Source organism: Manacus candei, unplaced genomic scaffold (genome assembly GCF_025592945.1).
Source record: "Manacus candei isolate 608988 ecotype Guabito, Panama unplaced genomic scaffold, ASM2559294v1 h1tg000005l, whole genome shotgun sequence".
In the NCBI taxonomy this organism is placed as follows: domain Eukaryota; kingdom Metazoa; phylum Chordata; class Aves; order Passeriformes; family Pipridae; genus Manacus; species Manacus candei.
This window is the reverse complement of record NW_026138053.1, coordinates 23,117,475-23,137,216: the sequence shown is the minus strand read 5'-3', so window position 1 is coordinate 23,137,216 and position 19,742 is coordinate 23,117,475. Positions and strand designations below refer to the sequence as shown.

At 48.5% G+C, this 19,742-nt stretch overlaps 1 long non-coding RNA gene across 2 annotated transcripts; it reads left to right on the top strand.

The window, feature by feature from the left end:
* Positions 1–3,695: 3,695 nt before the first annotated feature.
* LOC127479881 (uncharacterized) lies at positions 3,696–18,546 on the top strand. Of its 2 annotated transcripts, XR_007907690.1 has the most exons (7): positions 3,696–3,804; positions 6,539–6,662; positions 6,996–7,092; positions 7,988–8,212; positions 8,296–13,923; positions 14,925–15,234; positions 17,993–18,546. It is a non-coding gene; the product is annotated as an uncharacterized LOC127479881 (long non-coding RNA). The 2 variants fall into 2 exon arrangements; XR_007907691.1 differs by having other exon boundaries at positions 13,777–15,234.
* The last annotated feature ends 1,196 nt before the right edge of the window (positions 18,547–19,742 follow it).

Genomic DNA, 19,742 nt, shown 5'->3' with positions numbered 1-19,742 from the left:
TGGAGCTGTGCTTATCTCTCGCCTTGTCCAGAAGTTTGAACAGCGGAGCAAACGATTTGATCACGTTTTTATTGTGCTTCTCCCCCTCTCTTCTCTCAGGGAGCTGTAAACCGGGGATAATCTGTAATTCTCCCAGCCTAATTGTGCTGCCCGGCCACCTGAGCGTCATCACCTCGCCGGGAAAAATGCCCTCCATCTTCCCGGCTCTCCAGAGCCGCTCGGGGACGCGGGGCGTGTGCCGGCTGCCTTCCCAGCTGGCTGCCGAGTCCCGAGCCCGAGTGTTCCCCGAGGTAATCATTTACTGGGATGCTAACTGGGCCGTCCACAGAGTGAATTAAAAGGACGTTCCTCCACCAGATCGGGAGCTGCGGGAATCCTGTGGCTGCGCCCAAAGGGTCTGTGTGTGTGGGGGGGGGAGGGGGGGGGCAGGAATCGCGGAGAAGTAACTGGAGGCTGGGAGCCTGTTTGCGAGGAAATTAAACTAAGAATGTGTAGAAAAACAGCCGTGGGGCTTCACATTTCAAACTCAAGAGTGGTATCCAGTAGGTCTGAAAAGCTGTTTAACACTTGAGCCCTGGCAGACTGCAGAATCTTATTTTCGCTGAAATATTAGTGCTCTTCCCCCCTTCGTTATAACAAAATGAAATGGAAAAGTGACCATTTGCTTGATTCAATCCAACTAAAAACCAACCGCAAACACGCAGTGGTGGGCAAAGCATTGCTTTCCCCATTTCTTTTCCCCCTCCCCCTCACAAAACATCCATTTTCAATGTTTTAACCCAGAGCCGCCTGTTTTGCTTTGAGTGACAAAGGGGAAAAAAAAAAAAACCAAGAAAAACCAAAAAACAAAAACCACACGAACTTTAAAATCAATACTTTATATTGTCTGGGATTTTTTTTTTTTTTTTTTTGTAAAGCTTAACACTTTTGATGAAAAGATGTCAGCCCTGCCCGGCTCCCCGAGGATGCTCCCTCTACGGGCGATGCTGAGGCAGCGTTGCTCCCGCTCCACACCACGTCCTACGGCAGAATCCCGTGGGTCAGCCCCGCACAGTGGGCACTAACGCTGCAGGAGCAGCCGTGACTTCCAGACTGTGAAACTTTTAGATTAAATCCTCTCTTGTATTTTTTTTTTCTTTCTTCTGTAGAATACGATTTAAAAAATAATCACAAAAATCTCTCATTTTCATCTGAAGCAGTAGGATGCTCTGGTAGCACTAGAGATGGTATCAGTGTGGGTGCAAGGGGCTGTGCAAAGAGATGTATGTGCTCATCTCTGAATGAAAATTTGCATCTCGTGATGAAAACCCAGCTTATTTGATTAGGAATGTGCTTCTGTATTTCTGCTCTTAAAGGTGGTGGGGGTTCAGTGATGGGTGGGGAAAGCCAAAGCCATTTGTACATCATGTCCCTGTGTCCCTGTGTCCCTGTCCATGGCAGGGGGGTTGGAACTTCATGATCTTTAAGGTCCCTTCCAACCCAAACCATTCTGTGATTTTCTGCTCTGCACTTAGGATTTACAGCTGAAGGGCTGAAGGCGCTGACAGTGAGCTCATTCTTCCTTCCCACCGCAGTCATGGAGAGGAACTGGCACCTCTGCCTTCACCACAGCTCTCACCAAGCTGTGGAGGTGGCAGGACAGAGCCCAAAGGTAAGGACACTAGTGGGTCTCCGTTGTTTGCAAATGGCTCTGGAAAAAATTTGTGGTGGCTCCAGATGTTCAGTTTGGTTGACCTAAACCAGCTGTTGACTGTTCAGTCAAAATTTAACAGACTCATATGGAATGCACAGGATTTTTCTATTTGGAAAATAGTGAATTTTAACCCTCTGTAAAGATCTGGAAAATGCTTCTGCAGAGCACTGTGATGAAAAGCCAAAATTTCAGAGTCACCATGAGAATGCACATAAAATGCTATGGAGATATTTTGATTCTGTAATATTGGCTAGTCATTAGAGTAAGTTCAGGGTCAAAGGGAGAAACACTGTGAAATCAAAAATTCCCTGCTTCTGTGGAAGATTTGGAGTTTGCCAAGGGCAGGAGGTCTGCCAGAGCATTTCGCAGTGTGGAGCTGAGGCTCGGCGTGCTGGAGCAAAACAGTTGGTGTTGGGGGCAGAAGGTTTGATCTTGTAGAGAAAAGAAAGTTTCTGTTCATAGGTTTGCTGGTTCTGAAGGAAAAAGCTGGTGTATTTTCCTGATCTATTGTTGCTATCCCTCTCCAAGTGATGATGTGACAGCTTGGGCTGGACCAGAGCTCTTCTGCAGGATAAAGGCTGGTTGTGGGCCACTGCAGGATGTGAAATACAGGCTTCAGCCTGTGACTATCACTCCTGGACTATTCCCCAGGTTCTTGGGGTGTTGAGGGAGGGACATGGAACCCCAGAACTCTTTTAAAAATCCATGTCACCTGCTCTGGGGACAGCCCCGCTGGAGGCAATGATGGGACAAACCTGAGGGTGTCTGAGCTCAGAGATGTCCCTGACAACTCTGCAAGGCTGAGTTATGTGGAGTCGTCATGTTAACGTACAGCCAGTGAGAAAGATAGGAGAAATACCGCCACACAGAGATCCATATTTTTCCCCACTGAGTAAAATACTGTGTAATTTTATCTAGTTACTATAAAACAGTTTATATTCCTTGTTTATAAAAAAAAAAAAAAAGAGAGAAAAACCCCATATTTCACTTCCACTACTGACAGGCTATGGAGGAAAAATAGATGGTTTTTTCTGCATTTAATATTTCAAACCAAGTAGACCCAAAAGAAAAGGCAGCAATTAACCACAAGTACCAGCAATGTGTTCCTTGTGTTTCTTCTCTCTGGATTTGGCTACAAAGAATCAGTTCAGTGCAAACTTATTTACAGTCATGTTAAATCCTTTAGCAATTATTTTCCAGGCTAGGCAGGAAAGCAGTGCAGCTGCCATACTCACCTTCCAGACCACAGACTTCTGAGATGAGACCTGCACTTCACATTTTGTCAGGATTTAAATCCTTTACAGGATAGTTCGGAAATGTCTAGCACATATCTGACCATATGTTGGAGTAAGTTTATACATGTGCACAGGGAAGTAAATTTATAAGCCTGGCAGAACCCAAAAAAGGGGCCAAATGGTAAAAAGGGCATCTATTGTGGTGCAGGTTCTCTACCTAAGAACACATAAAGGTGCATATGTAGGGCTATGTATTTTCCCCCTTCCACTGACCTGCCCTGTGGCTCCAAGTGACAGGAGAGAGACCTGAGCATCATCTTGCCCACATCTGAATCACCTTACCGTTTGTGCTTGGCCTCTTGCCACCTAAATAACCCTGGCTGTAAGACCAGGGTGAGCTGAACCCTGAGTAGGAATCCAGCAAGGATACACAGTTCCTCGCCTGCTGCCTCCTCCTCTGCATAGCCTGCACCCAGGCTGGCAGCATCCTGTGACTAACTCTTCTAGACTGGATTTCTCCAAGGGACGACCAGCGCTTAATTTGGCTGACTCTGCGCTCTGCGGGAGCTCTCATCCATGCCAGCTTGAGTCCTAGCAAAAACCCATCATCATTAGTCCTCGAAAGGAACAGCTCGGGTATTCTCCACCCCCGCTCCTGCAGGCTGGGATGTACTGTGCGTTCCCACAGACCGAAATTCCCCTGGTAGGCTCAATTACAGCAATCAGCCTTCATGCTCTTTTCAGTGGCACTGCTGCCTCCGACTCCGTCCGGCCACCACGGTGGGGCCGGGAGCTGCAGCGTTCCCACAGGTGTCGGGGGAGAGGACACGGCTCATCCAGCTGCACCAGACCTCTGGGTAGGACTCTGTGTGGTGGGTACGTGGGTCCCACGGGCTCGTCTCTGAGGGGGTTGCCCTAATTGGAGCCGTTTGGGATGTACCCTGTACTTCGGGGAGGTGGTTAGAGCGGAGCGCCGAGCACGCGCTCTCCTTCGGCAGGGCCTTCGCTCCAGCTTGCAGCAGATTTGCTCTGGTGCAAGGCAGGGCTGGGCTGGGGTGGATCTGGCCAGTGTGCATTTCTCTTTGCTAACACTTTGGCAGCCTCTCAATGAACAAACCACTAGAAAACAAATCTGGAGCAGCCCTTGGCTGTGGTGGCCAGACCTCGGCTGTTAACTGGGCTGAAGAGTACCAGCTGCTCTGCTCCTGCCCCAGGGAGGAGAGGCCCTTCTGCTGTGGTCTGGGGACTAGAAACACGCCTGAACCAGCTCCTGCAAACTGAGATGGCTTCTAGACTCCAGCTCTGGATCCAAATCTGAATTTCATTGCTTTACATGCTGCCTGAACTGATGTCTTGGCTCCAAATATCTCTCTGCTCTATAAGGGCAAATAATACAGTGGTGACAAACTTTTTTTCTGCCCATGGCTCTGTATAATGGTGACTTTGAGGTGCTCTGGCTTGGGCTTCCCTGGCTGCAGCCAGGACAGTGCTTGCATTTAATTCCCTTTTTCCACTCCCCTGGCAGTGGGGGAAGATTGGGCAATGTGATCTGCCTGGTTTTGTACAGCAAGGGGGGAACGTGTGGCTCATGGTGCTTGAGCTATGGGTGCTTCCCCATGGCAGGAGGAGCTGTGCTCAAGGGGGCTAAAGCTTTCCTGTGTGGGAATGGGGAGCCAGGATGGCTTTTCCAGCTCTCCCTGTGTTGCCCATCTGCCTGGCTTATCCCCAGTCCCTGCTGATGCCTGTGGACCCCTTCCTATATCTCCCTGATGCTCTTCTCCCGAGCTTGGCCCCCTGCCCAAGCCCTGTAACTTGTGTCTGTCAGGCCTGAGGATGTTGTGGTGCTGAGCTGTGTGGAGATGGTTTCTGGCTTGGAAGAGCAGCATGTAGGGTAGGTAATGCTGAGGGCTCCAGTCCCAGGAGGGGCTTGGTGAGGGGGGATGAGGACAGAGGAAGGAATGTGTTGTTTTGGCTCTTGCAAGGCATTAATTAACCTTTCTCAGAAAAGTACTGAATCTGGAAAACCTCTCACTCTCCCTGTGTTTTCTAGTGGTGCCTGTGCAGAAGAAGTGCAATGCTGGTGCTCAGACACCAGCTGTGGTCACGCAGGGCTCTGCATCTGCTGGGTGAAAAAAGAGATATGCCAGTTATAAATTGGAAAGGTTTGGTAAATGAAATTTATTTTCCTATTTGTCTAAATTTTGCTGGTGTTTCATAGTTCAAAAGGCATTGCTCAGATTTGCTGTGGGTTGAAAAGTAAGGGAGGAATCTGCTTGCGTCACACAAAATTTTCTCCATCCTCTTCAACTGGGAAACACTGGGTTAGCTGCTCACAGCTGGGTTTGCCTTTTGTGCCTGTGGCTGCAGTGGTCCCCACTTGCTGGCCCATGGGCTGTGAGAAGCAGCAAGAAACATTCAGGGTGTTGCAACATTCTTGCCTGTCCCCAGTGGGAGAGGACACAGCCATCCCTGGATGAAAGGGTCCAGTGGCACTGAGCCATGGCAGATGTGTTGCAAAAGCCTGGGGGAGGGGCAGGGGGAGCGGGGAGGGGAGAGGAGATGGGTCAGCCCAAATTTTGAGCAGTCCTCAGCAGCATCTCTGAGCCCAAAGCTGGTCTCAGAGATGGTCATCATCATGACCCCAAAGCTGTTGCAGTAGGTGGGCTTTGAGTCATGTTCCCAGTGAGCTGGTGCTCAGCTCCCACCCTGCTGCTGTCTCCCACCTCTTTTCTCCTAGGATTCCCCTCCTGAAGCCGCCTCAACCTGCTGTGGCACCTTCTGTCAAACGCTTCACACGTTTGTCACCAAAATGTTTTGGCAGCAGCAGCATCTCTAGGTTTTGACATAATCCCGACAGGAGACTTTCTCAATTATTACTAATGGAACATTATGCTCCTCTTTGGGAACTCCTGCATGAATAAAAAGGGTCATTAATGACATCTGCGCAGAGCCCGGAAATTATTAGTCAATGCTTATACAGTTTTATTTTATTTTTTTAATTTTTACATATATATTTTCTTAAGCTCCTGGTAATTTCCCATCTTACCTCCCACCCCCTTCTCCAAAGTCTCCCATGCAAACTGGAGCTGAGCTGGGTTATTGTCAATGTTCTTGCTTTTGTGCAGGTAAATGCTCTTCCCCTCCCACCCTTCCTTCCCTTTTATTCCCTCTTGGCTTCTTTAAAGATCGTAGCTCTTGTTTCAGTCCCAGGAGATCCCGTTGCACCTTTCTCTGGGCTTGATTTTATTGCCAGGCAAGCTCAAATACTTCTTGGACTTGGAGAAATCAGTATTGCCCTGGTCCTACCAAGGCAGTGCTGGAGAGGGAGCAGTAGGACTGTGTCCTGCTGCTTGTGGCCATCAGGGTGGCCTGTCCCCTCTCCTGCAGGATGCTGGTGGCACACAAGGGATGCTGGGAGAGGGACTGTAGGTGTCTCCAAGTACCATGTAGGGTCATGCAACAGGGAAGCTCCACTTGAATCACTTTAGAGGACTTTCTGGACACCAAACTATTTGGGTTTTTTCTGTCCTTCTGTCAGATATTCAGTTCCCTCTGCTCCATACCCCTAAAAGCTGCCCAAAGAAGGATTTTTCTTTATTTTTTTTTCCAGCATATTGCAGCAATTTGAGGAACTGGTAGCCCCTGTGACAGAGCCCTACAGAGATGTGACAAAAAAAAGGTATCTCTGCCCTGAGCCATTTCAAATGGCTCTGCAAGTCAGGGCCACTGAGGAGGTGAGAGACACAGGGCTGTGCACAGTGGGTTGGAAGCTGCATCTGTCCCATGTCCTGTGTTGATAACAACACGTGGGTTCGAGCCCTGGGCCGAGGGCTGTGCCAGTGGCACATCCAGCAGGACAAAACTCTCAGGTTGTTCCTTTTGCTGCATTGCTGTGCCAGCACATGTGGTTTGGAGGCACATGTGGGGTTGGGTTTTATTCCCAAAGAGAGGAGAGTTTTGGGATGATGGTTAGGCTTTCAGTGGGATCCCTTATGGCATGTGGTAGAGGGGAAAAGCTGCTGTCTTCATTGCTCTAAACTTGTTTTTCTTTTCTGGGTTGATATCAGTCAAATATGCTGCACAGAACTTGAAGATGGTGTTGGTCCATACCCAGCAGGGAGAATCTCAGTGTCCTGCAGCCACTACAAGATGTCCATCTCCATGGTAAGTGTCTCTAATGCTGTTTGATGGGAGACTCTTCCCGAAGCCATCGACTGTGACCAGGAGAGATGTGGCCGCTGTGGGGTTTGACTTGCTCAGCAAGGCAAAGGGCACCACCTGGGAGAGGGGTTTGGCCCAGGTGGGAGATGTGACTATTCTCCCATGGGATACCTGGGGCCTGGACTCATTGCAGAGCTGCAGCACATCCCTGGGGAAGGTCAAGCAGGGATCACCAGCCTCAATTCAAACCTGGCACTTGGGGTAAAAGGTCGACGCAGTAACTCTACAAAGAAAACTACTAAACAAGAAATAGACTCCTTTAAAAAAAAAAAAGTCCCTTGGAGAAAAGATATTTCAACCCCTTTTTGATTTATGACCTACTATAGGATATTGAGACGTTATTTACAATCGATATACGCTCCTGCAAGACTCCCGCTGGAGCCATAGACCCCGCCTGTTAGAGTGGAGACTGGTCAGCCTGCTCCACTGGAAGTGCCAGCCATGTCCTGCTGGAACAGGCTATAAACCTGCATGCAGCTGTATATCTTTCAGAAAATGGACCTGGTTACACATGTCTTTGGGCAGCTGACACAGGGATATAGTTTAGGGCTAAGACAGCACTTCAGTAGCAGAAATCAGCATTCCTCAACCTTGCCAATAATGAAATCTCTTGCACAACATAGAGAGCTCCATGGCCTTAAAGGTGCAAAATGGAGTTGTTCACTTGACTTATAATGGAATTGGGCCAATTCTGAAGCAAGCGCTGGATTTTATTCTGGGATTTTATCTTTAAAGGGGGATTTGCAAACACTTTAAGGGGGGGGGGGAGGAATTCATTCCGCGTAAAATTGCGTCCTGGCCGCATTCCAGTTTGGGTAATTACGCTCTCTTTCTGTAGTGGCTGCAGGACAAAGGGCCATTCATCACGCTCCAAAGTGCTGCAAAAGGCTCCCGTGTTCCACCGGAGAAGTGCCTGCATTTGAATCCAAGCGAGAAAGTTTTCTCCCGGTGCTCCAGGCCGCTCCGGAGAGTAATGGAGCTTGGCTGCTGCTTTAGGATTCCTTTGGGTGAGATATGGGGGCAAGCACCTTGTCATGCGCCGCTCAGGCTCCAGCAAATCTGGGTAAGTAGGGCGCTCAGCAAAATAGATTCCTTCCAGCCTCCCATGGCTCGCCTTTCACCCCGAGGACATGCTTGTCTTTGCAGAGTGCCACTGGAGCTCCAGGGGATCTCTCTCTGGAGCACAGGAGCTGGATTCCCTCTCTTCAAACCTCCCATTTTGGAAATGCCTATAAGCAAGAAACTGGGTCGCATCCAGCTAAGCAGGGCTCAAGGACTTGCGGTGCACTCAGAAGTGGTGCAGGGGAGCCTGGAAGGGCACGGGTGCTCTGCCTTCCTCCTCCCGGGTCTCCATACAACCAGAGAAGAAATATTTGCAACCCTTACTTCAGCTTTCCAGCTTAGGGAAAGTAATGCTTAAGCAGTGGACCACAGTTTTCAGTGGAAGCAATAGAGCATTGGTAATTAGGAAGTAATTCTAAACTGTGAGGGTGGTGAGGCACTGACACAGGTTGCCCAGAGAAGCTGTGGCTGCCCCATTCCTGGAAGTGTCCAAGGCCAGGTTGGACAGGGTTCAGAGCAACCTGGGCTAGTGGAAGGTGTCCCTGCCCGTGGCGTGGGGTTGGAAAGAGATGAGCTTTAAGACCCCTTCCAACTCAAACTGCTCTATGATTCTAGGATTCCTTAGCTCCCTGGTAGCTCTATTTGCAGCCACTCTCTGTGGAGGCAGAGTGAGGCCCCACAGTGGCAGCCCCAGTGCTCAGGTAGAGGCCAGCTGAGGAGGCAGCAGCAGGCGCAGCAGCATCCCCGCAGGGTGAAGGAGCATGTCTGCATGCCACCCACCAGCTGACCTGCCAGGGAGCATCCTTGGCCTGTGTGCCTTGAGAGTGTCCCTTTAAAGCAATTTGTAGACTGTTATCCTGTATCATTAACCTAATTAGTGTAATTGCCGCCATTTATGTAATGAGTATAAATACTGGAGGAATCCCATAATTAGGAGATGTAATTAGGTAATTAATAGATGACATGGTAACAAAAATCCAGGGGAAACTTTGCAAGGTGGACACTGTGTGTTTCTGTGTGTGTGTGTGTGTGGCTGTTCCAACACACCAGTCTTGCCAGGGTCTGTCACAGAAATGCTCCACTGTTGGCTCCAGCCTGGAGCCCCTCTGTAGTCCATGGGCAATGTAAAGGGACCTTCAGGTGATGTGAGAAGGCTCTTTTGAATCTCTACAGGTGTTGCAGAGGGGATCTGGAGAGCCAGGATTTGGTTAAGGGGAAGAGCAGAGCTGTAGCCATTGCCTTGCTATACAGACATGCTTTGCTTTGAGATCCTGGGAGAAGCAAGGTGAATTTAGCAGAGGTCTGAGGTGTTCCCCAGCCCTAGCCTGGCTTGAAGTGCTGTTTGCCCCATAACACTTCTCTGCTACAACCAGTGCTGGAAATAGCATGACAGCCAGCTCCTGTGCCAATAGCTCGCCTGACTAGAGGATAAGGAGCCTCAGGGTGTGCTCAGCTGCCTGATAAAAGTCCCATTTTACTTCTCCTGTGGGTTTGGCTTAGAAAAGTGATTGGAGCTGGAAATTGTGTTTGGACTGTGAAGAGCTGATAAAGTTCCTGCTGTGCCTGAGGAGCATTATTTTAGAGCTTCATGAGTTGAGAGTGTTTCAGCTGGACCCTTTCTAGTCGTTGAAGTGTTGATTTTTTCCTGCTGCTCTCTGTCTCTTGCTCCTCAAAGCCTGTTGGTGCTTCTAGAAAACTTACATGTCCAGATGTATCTGAACAAAATAAGTTGCAGTTAAGGAAAGTTTTTTCTTGGAGTTTTTTTTTTTGGTGTGTTGTTGTTGTTGTTGTTGATCATCTGGATTCCTGGTTGGCACCTGCCAGAAGGAGTCACTACCACCGGCTTTCAATACCTGAAAGAGGCCTACAAGAGAGCTGGAGAGGGACTTTGACAAGGGCCTGTAGTGATAGGACAAGGGGGAATAACTTTAAACTGACAGAGGGCAGGGTTAAGTTAGATATTAGGAGAAAATTCTTGACTGTGAGGGTGGTGAGACACTGGCACAGGCTGCCCAGAGAAGCTGTGGGTGTCCTATCCCTGCAAGTGTTCAAGGCCAGGGTGGATGGGGCTCTGAGTCCCTCGGTCTAGTGGAAGATGTCCCTGCCCACTGCAGGGGGACTGGAACAAGATGATCTGTAAGATCTCTTCTGAGCCAAATGATTCTGTGGTTCTGTGATAAGCCATGAGTATCTCAGTGTAGGATGTCTTCTCTGCAGAGGGTCCTGGGCTCTTTTCACGCCACGTTGACTAACCTGCACTGGCTTATTTTGAAGAAGCCATCAACCTCATGCTTTTACTCTTGGCCTCTCTCGCTCCCTTTTGGAGTACCTCCTCTCCAAAAGATGAGCTGTTATGCACTCCTTGGAGGAGCACTTCAGCCAGCAAGAAGTGACCCCAAAACCTGCAGCACTGGGAGCACCAGCTCGGGGGACAGGTCACAGGGGAGCTTGTGCAGGAGTTGGGTGGTCAAAGGCTGTGGAGTCCCCGGGACCAGCAGCTAGAGGGAGATATGACCTCACGCTGAGGGCCAGCCTTGTCTATGCCGTGGATTCCTGTTGGAATGCCAGAGAAAATCCTCTTGCTTTCTAGTGCTCAGGGTTCATGTAATGAACAGCCATAATGCAGACTTCATTACATAGCATAAGTAATTCTCGAGATTAAAGACTTTTGAAATGGCTCCTGATGAAACTTCTGCCAAAGTCTTTCTTAGTCCTTGTCTACCTGGGAAGTTTTATCAGGTGTATCATGATCAGTATATGTAGGTCCAGTTACAGCAGGAAGGCTCTGTCTAGACATTTTCATTCCAGTACAAAGAGGGCCTTTTTTTCCTTTAGCTTAAATTCACATGCCCTTCACAAAATCAGGGCTTCATCAGTGGAGGAGCCACTCTATATGTAGCATTATGTTTGAATTCCCACTCTGCACTGCATCAAAGCCTACTCTGCCCCGAGGGCAGGAGTTTCTGCTCCTGCCATGGCCCTGGCTCATGGATGGGGAAGTGGATTGGTTTTGGGCAGTTGTTTGGCTGGAGTCAGCTCTTTGTGCCCAAAGCAAACACATGGTCTTGCAGAGCACTTCTGCAGTCTTTCAGCTTAAGCCTCTCTGCTTCCCATGCTCCCCATCCTCCCTCGTCCCATGCTCCCCATCCTTGCACTCCAACAGGATGTGTCCCATGGGGCACCATTTGCTGAAGTCTTCCCCAGCTGATCCTTTTGTTTTATCCAGGAAGCAGGTTTGGGGATTTGCCCTTTGAGACACAAATTTGCAGGAGCCAGTGTTGTGCTTTTGGCTCATTTTCCATGTAGTGAGCTCCAAGTCCCAAATGATCCCAGCTTCAAACCTGTCTTGAGGCTTTGCAGACCCTTGACCCACTGGCTTTGCAGAGGTGCTACATTTCCCACCCTGCAGTCACAGAGGGTGACTTTGATGCTGGCTCTCCAAGTGATGGACTATGAGGAATACCTGCCTCCCTCGGCCCCGGGCCATCACATGGGTGAGGATCATTGCCATTTCTACATTTTGCTCTCATTTTGCTCTTGCTGTTGCCCTCACCAGGCACTGAGTATTGATTTATTCTTGGGGCCGTCTCCAAACTACCCTAACAGAGACCTCCACTATGAGTGTGGAGCAGTTGTACTTTGTCTCTTGCTCTCTTTTTATGAGGAAAACACTTTTTCCTGTGTTTCTGTCTCCCCTTTGAGGTCTAGCTCCACCTGAGTCCTGCCAAATTTCATTTTGTTCCTGTATTTCTTAGTTTCCAGATGTGTCTTCCTTTGCTGATCTCTCCCCCATGTCATCTTTTTCCCTTTGTAGTCCTGACGCTAATTGTGAACACACTTTTCCTATAAAACGTGGTTCCTGGCTCAAAGCCTTGCCTGAATGGTTGTCCCACCTGCATTTCAAACTCTAACTAAAAAAAAAACCAAATAATTAAAATTTCCTCCATGTTCAAATCCTCAAGCTCTTCAGTCACACTGAGTGCATTAACAGTGTTGTAGTTCTGGCCTAGCTTTGTGCATCATCTCTAGTGAGCTTGATTTATCTATCCAGGATTAATCTGAAGTTGTCTTCTAGAAATGGCCAGCTGTTCTTCAAAGCTGTGGCCAAACAGGCATTTGAGGAAAGCCTCAGATATGGGTAGAGACCTGGGTGTAAGGAGCCTATTGGGAGCAGTTGTCTGAAGGAGGAAGAGGGAGCAAAGCTTTAACTGGAAGCAGTGAATTATGTTCCTCTCTAAGATTTGTCCTGGTTTGAAGCAAAATGGATCCAAGGAAGTCACGTGGTTTGTGTTAGACAAGAAGATCCTAATGTGGTCTTTTGTTTTTCCCTCCGAACTATCTCTGTCTATGGATTTGTTGGAAAACAGATTGCCAGGACAGTGTTACCAAATAATTATCCTGTGCCTCCTTATAGCAACCTTTGCAAGAAAGTGTTTAGACAGAGAAGCCACGTGAACTAGTCATTAATATCTTATAGGTCAGAGTTACAGATGTTGCATTGTGATGAAATATGTATTTCTTCCTATTTCCTCGGAAAATGGGCTTGTGAGACAGAGCAAGATTTATGATGATCTTAATTAGTTATTTCCTAGCTTTCAAAATGTTTGGGTTTGAGAGATGATATGATAGACAATTAACTTGTTGTCAGAGACAGCGACTTTTAAAATGAAATGTTTGTTCTCAAAATATTATTTATCTCAATAAGCATCGTGTGCATGCTGTAGTACATACAGACATGGACGTATAGATAAATACATGGATAGGCATCACTGCAGCCACAGGAGTTGGGAGCATGGCTTGATGCTCCTGGGATAGACAGTGTCCCCGGGCCCACATCAGGCTGAGCAGAGCACGCAGAGGTCACAGCCCTTCAGTGGGGGTTGCTGCCTTGTGGCTGCTCTTCTTGCCGTGCTTGTCCTTGCCCTCCTCCTGGAAAAGTGACCTGCAGAGGGTAAAGGGACTGGTGTCCTGCCCTGCCCTTTTCTGTCTGAGTTTCTGTCTGAGAAAATGGCCAGAGACATTTTCACAGGCTGAGAGAGTTGGGGTTGTTCATCTTGGAGTAGAGAAGGCTTCAGGGAGACATTAGAGTACCTTCCAGTACCTAAATGGGCTACAAGAGAGCTGGAGAAGGATTTTGGATAAGGGCATGGAGTGATAGGACAAAGGAGAATGGCTTCAGACTGACAGAGGCCAGGGTTAGATTAGATTTTAGGAAGAAATTCTTCCCTGTGAGGGTGGTGAGACCCTGGCACAGGTTGCCCAGAGAAGCTGTGGCTGCCCCATCCCTGGAAGTGTTCAAGGGGTTGGATGGGGCTTGGAGCAAATTGGTCTGGTGGAAGGTGTCCCTCCCCATGGCAAGAGAGACTGGAATAAGGTGTTCTTTAAAGTGCCTTCCAGCCCAAACCATTCTATGTTTCTATGATAAGTACTCCAAACCAGTAAGTTCCAGGGACACTTGCCAGTAACGTGGCACTTGTTAAGAGGTGGGGGGTTGTGAAACTTTTTTGCTAAACTAGTAAAACTTAAATGAAGGGAATTATATCTCTCGTTGCTATATCCCTCAAGGACAGAGAGGGGGTTGGAGATAACCTTCAGGGAAGGCAGAGGGCAGGATTGCACTGACCCCAAAGGATGCTGGATGTGGTCCCTGAAGCCGTGGCTGCCGCGATGCCTCGTTGCTGCGGGGAGCAGAGCTGCTGCAGAAGGAAAGAGGTCACCTGGAAGCTGATTTATTTTTTTTTCTTTCTCTTTCTTTTGCATGTTTTCATCAAAGCTTTATAAATAACAGACAAAATCCCTGGGGGAAAAAAACCTCCCAACCAGCTGCCTGTTGCAAATACTCCAGGAAATGGGAGGTGGTGGGGGAAGAGGGAAGGAAGGCTAAATTTGGTGGCTTTTATTTTTAACAAGGGCTATTTCAGTTGGCTTTAAACCCATGTAAAAAAAAATAAAAATTAGAGCCATGGGAAACTTTTGCCAGAACCATAGGAGTCTGTGGAGCCAAGCACTTGCTCTGGCCAGCACGGCACAGACGTGGTGTCTTTGCCAGCCCCTGCTCCAGGATTTGACAGCTCAGACGCTGCCAAGGCCATCGCAGGGACAGGGAGCTCAGGGACAGAGATGAAGCGATATATTTCAAGGCCTTGCAAGATTTCTCTAGCAAAGCCAAGAGAGGCTCAAAACTTTCCAAAGCAACCAAAGAGGGCATCTGCAAGTCCTTGCTTTTTTGCAGGGCTGTTGTACTTGGGTCCCTGGTGCAGCACAGTAAAGCTTAAGTTAATGAACCCAGACAGTCAAGCAGAAAGAAACCCCCTTCTTCTATGTTGCTTTTAAAAAAAATTCCATGACAACCCTTCTCCTCCCGACTGGCCCTTGCTAAATCTTGCTGTTTGCAACACCTGAAGTCAAGGCGTATAAAATGACTTGGCAGCATCCCTGTAACATTCCCCTGGCACTCTTTGGAGAGCAAGGGTGTTAACCTTGGTGTCCTGGCCATGTGCCAGGGTAAGTAATTACATTCAGCCTCTATAAATTAGCCCCACGGTCGCAGCCGGGGAGCTGCAGCGTCATTTCCTCCTGGCTGCGCGATGCCCAACACGCTCCACCCGGGCACTGGTTGCATCCTGGTGCATGGACTGGTGGGAAGGAGAGGCATGGGGAGTGATGGGGGATTGCTCATGCTAATGCTTTGTTAAATTGCTCCGGGGTTACAGGTTTGGTTCTCTGCGCTCCTGTGTCCGGAAAGGGAGAGTGGAGAGCGCGGAGCCGAGTTGGATCGGGCTCCCTCTACCCCAACAGGGTGACCTGATAAATTGCCACCAGTCAGCTGAACCTCAGTAACGGCCTCTCGGCTCGCAGCTAAAATTAGCTGAAATGGCATGAAGAGAATTGCTGAAACCTCCACGAAAGTGATTTAAGCCGAAGCACGTGACCTCGCATTTGTCACGGGCCGGAGCACGCGCAGGCCTGCTGGCACGGCGCAGGTGATGTGCAGGAGCGTGTTAAGCCGAGGAGTCTCGATCTGTAAGTCTTAACTCCAGTAGCTGGACCGAATGCTCTACCTGTGACCTCATCTCACATCTCTCTGTTCCCCAGCACTGACTCAGGTTAACTCCCTTCTGCTGGGACCCAGCTTAAAGGGTCTTCAGCAGGTGTCGGGTTACAGCTGGAATGGACTTCAGAGTGCAGGAAGGGTTAATTTAAGATTAGGAACAATGTGTTGGCCAACTGCGCTTATTTTCCAGTGCAGATGCCAAGATGACCCTGTCCAGTCTGGGCTGAGATGGAGTGTGCTTACATGGAGGATAAAACCAATAGGGCGGGAAGGTCTAAGCAGGAGGAGATGTGGTGCCACGTTCCAGACTGTCTTGTCATTGTTCCTTTCAAAGGTCATCTGCTTGGTCTTTAATTTCTGAGATTGGGTGCTAAGGGCTTTGGGGTCACTGTGCCTTCTCTTCCATGAATCCAGCTGCCCCAGAGTGGGTGCCCTTCCCAGACTGGCAGCTCAGGCTGCAGCTCCTGTGGTTGCCCACTGTGGAGCAGTTCTACCTTTGCATGGCTGTTCTGTGTGTGGGAAAGGATTTCAAGAAACAATTGACCAAATGAAACCTCCGTAATGCTTCTAAATACTCAAACACATTAGACATGCCTGCCCAGCTCAGAGATAAATTAGAGCTATTATCACTAGAGCCCAGACAAACAAACGGAGGGCTCTCTCCAAACAAGCCATTCACTCAAGAGACTGGATTTACAAGGGTCAGGGAAGCAGCATGAGCTGCAGGCACTTGCTTTCTTTGGAAACCTGTTTAAATTGGCCATATTGATTGGTGCAGAAGGAGGGGAGAGAGCACAGCTCTGCCCTTTGGAATGTGGAGAGTCACCTCCGTGCAGGGACTGCAGTGCTATGATGTACTAGCTGGCATTTTGCTCTCCATGTCTTCTGTCAAAACTGGAAGTCAGAGACTGATCCATTTTGCTTTTTGCCCATGTGATGGTTGGGAGATCTAGGTGTGCAGGAGCACATCAGGGATGCCAAGGCCACTTTGCCTTGCCCTTGGATTTTTGTGTTTGCTTCCAAGGAGGGATGGGGAGCCAAGCTGGTGGTAAGGTGGCATTAAGAGAGAGGCCAGTTCAAATCAGCACCTTGGGCATCAAGGAAACTGCCTGAAGGGGTAAATGGAAGCCAGAGCGTGTATTTTGGGCTGAATTTTGCATGGCAGCTAAAGGAAGGAAGGAGCAGACGCAGTGACAAAAAAGGAGTAAAGAAAAAGAGATGATTATTCTGCTTCCTTGCTGTGTTGGGCAGCCAGTGCTCTGGTGCAGGGTCTCCAGCACAGCTTTCCACGGTGTCCAGGAGCACCACACTGGAGCTGAGCGTGACAGAGGCTGGGACTCAGCCCAGCTCAGGCAGGGTGTTTCGAGAAGGGCCACAGTCAGAGCAGGGTTTCAGCTCTTGGCTGGGCCCCCTGAGCCAGCTTCCTTGAAACTGGGGGAGCCAGGCTGGGGGGAGAGGCTGGGCTGGGAGTTCTGCAGCATTATGACCCCTGCCCACTTGCCTGGCAGCTCAGGCCAGCAACACCCATGGAGGCTGTGAGGGTGTTATTATCTTCTGAGAGATGCTCTTGAACACAAAAACTTGATCCTGAATCAGAGTGTCGCTTTTTGGAAGATGTCCAGTCTGCATGCACAACCTCTGACTGATGTTGAATTTGCCATTTCCCTTGGTAACCAGGCCTGGTGATTAACTACCCTCCCTGCTCAAAATTGTCTTTTATTTCTCATGCAAGGTTCTCTCAGTGTTGTCAACTCCCACTATTTATTTTGGGTTTTGCTGCTTACTGTGCCTTTTACCTGTAAGCCTAATGAACATGCCAATCTCAGCTATTTTCACTCTGTGGGTATCTGGGATCAAGTCACGACGAAGATTTTCTTTGACTGCTGAGCAGACAGAGCCCTTTCAGTCTTTTGCAGGGTTGAGCACAGGCAGAGCAGAAGCTGTGCTCGCCACTGCCTTGAGCATCTCCCAGTGCGTGGGATTTTATTTAAAGTCCCAGCCTCTGGACTTGAGCCATTACAGGGACCTTCCACTCTTTTATTTTGCAGAAACCTGAAAACAATTACTCAAAAGAGAAACAAAAATAATTTGCTGGTTTATTTTTTTTTTTTAATGCATCAGGACTTCTGTGATGTTTTGGTTTATTGTGAGCAGAAGGGGTGGTGGGTGCTGGCTTGGTGAATAATTAGCAAAGCTGAGAACTTGCCAAGGAGACACTGTGGGCCTCAGGGGGTGTCTTCTTCCACTGTGTGTGGTTCTACAGGCAAGGCAGACACTGACCTGAAATTCCTACAGATCTTCTCCCTGCCCAGCACCAGGGTAGGTTTAGTTAATGTGGGTGGCCCATATGACCTCGACATCTCTGAATTTCAAGTGTTCATCGTCTGCAGGTTTTTCTGCATTTGCTGGGCAGGCTGAAGGGCACAAGTGGCCTCACCATCAGTGTCATGCACGTGGAGGGAGATGGAGTTTATTTTCCAGCTTCCTTCAAGGGTCAGAGGTCCACTGCGTTGTGTCAACCTCTCTCAGCTGAGCTAACGTGCTTCAGTAATCCCAAGACTTCAGATTTTTTCATCTTGCCCTGTGTCTGTCACCCTCCCCATATCTCCTGGCACTGCTGGTATAAATTAGAAGCATTTCAAAATGAAACAGCAAGATGCCTTGTTTAAAAATATTGAAATCATGTGTTTCCCCTTCCTTCATTCCTCTCTTTATATTTCTTCCCAGGAAAAAACCTATTTGTGAAGCTGGATATTCAGAGCCAGTAGTAGCTTTGGTGACTGAACCCCAGGTGGTTTTCTGTTGATTCAGAACTTCAGCAAGTCCTACTAATTGCAAGTCCTGCCCTTGCAGTGAAGCTTTGCCTCACTCACCATTTCCAGGCTTCAAGATTTGGGTACTGTTACCTGTCATTTCTGCTTCTAAAAGGACTCTGGAGACTGGGAGTTTGGGAGCGTTCTTCTAACCCCTGGGGATTTTGTGCATGTGTGTTATCCTTTCCATAAAAGAATCAATCTGGTGGTCAGGCCCCAAAATGCTTGAGTATTTATTTAAAAGTAAAATAAAAAGCTGCAGCAAATAGGGGCTGATGTCTTAAGGGCTGGGAGAAAAAGAAGGAAGAATGGGTGTGTCCATGTGTTACACATCTACAGGTTCTTGTGGCGTCCTACAAGGTGAAGGAAAGTCAGTAGCATATGCCTGGGTTATTGTGTTTGCTTCTCAGTTATCATATGAGGCCTAGATTAAGATGTCAATAAAATATTCCATGATGGGCATGTTAAGACAGCCGTGCCTTGTGTTTTATGAAATGATTCGAGGAGCAGAGGAAGTGGGTTGTTCCATCTGGCACACTCTGATGAACCCTGGTGAGGATGCTTTGCCCCAGTTTTCAGAGGGAGATGCTCGAAGATGCCCAACTCTGCTCCTGCCTTGCTACCCAGGCACTAAGGGTCAGAGGAAACACTGGTGGTGACTCAGTCCCTTGGAAAATTATCTTGCTTATTTATGTGATGGTGAGGGAGAAGTTTGTGTTTAGAGGTCAGTGATATAACGAATTAGAAAACAAAGACTCAAACCAGTGTTCATTATTTTCTGAAAAGCAAATGCAGTCTTGGCTTTCATTTACTGCAGAAGCATTTAAGAGATTTTCCTAGCAGAGATCAGAGCTCCAGCTAGTGAAACCCTGTAAGAAAGAGTTCGTGCCTCAGGCAGGAGACAGACAGACAGTGCAAGGGAAACAGAAGCAGTGGCTGGTATTTGAGCACGTTTACGGGAGCCAAAAAGCAGAGCTGGGACCGCGGGGCCAGCCCTGGAAACCCCAGGCCATAGAACCAACCTCCTTCCTCCCACAGCAATGCTCTTAACATTGACCAAGACAGGATCGTTCATGTGTTGCCCCTGGAGTCAGTGGCTGAAAAGCACTTTATGAGGCAGCAGAAACACAATGGGCTATTATTTTTAGACTAGAGCCATTCACACATTTTTCTCTGCAAAGCGGGTACCCTCTCTCTTTGTTGTGTTTAGTTGTTTGTGCTGCCTACTATTCCCTGCCTACCCAGCATCTAGCAAAATGAGATGCTGATCTTGTCTGGGGAGGTAAAATATTGCAAATTACCCTCATCTGGAAACCCTTTGGGTTTGAACCTGAGCGCTGCACTTGTGCTGTAGCTCCGTGTCCAAACCGGTGGAGCTAATGACCTGAGACTGCAGGGAAGTTTGGACACAGGCTGCAGCTCTGTCTCCCGGTAATGCTCTCCTCAGTGGATTAGAAGAAGCTTCCCTGGCAAACTGGGAAGGAGTCCAAGCTGGGGAGCTGGTGTGATAGGAACTGACAGGGCTGGAAATTTGATTTCTGACTCTTTGTGCGTGTATTTCTTATGAAAGAAGAAGAGGGAGAGGGAGCCAGGAGTACTTTGAATCCTGCAATCATTAAAACCAATTCCACTTTTCCTGCCCCTGCCCACCTCCTGATATGTGT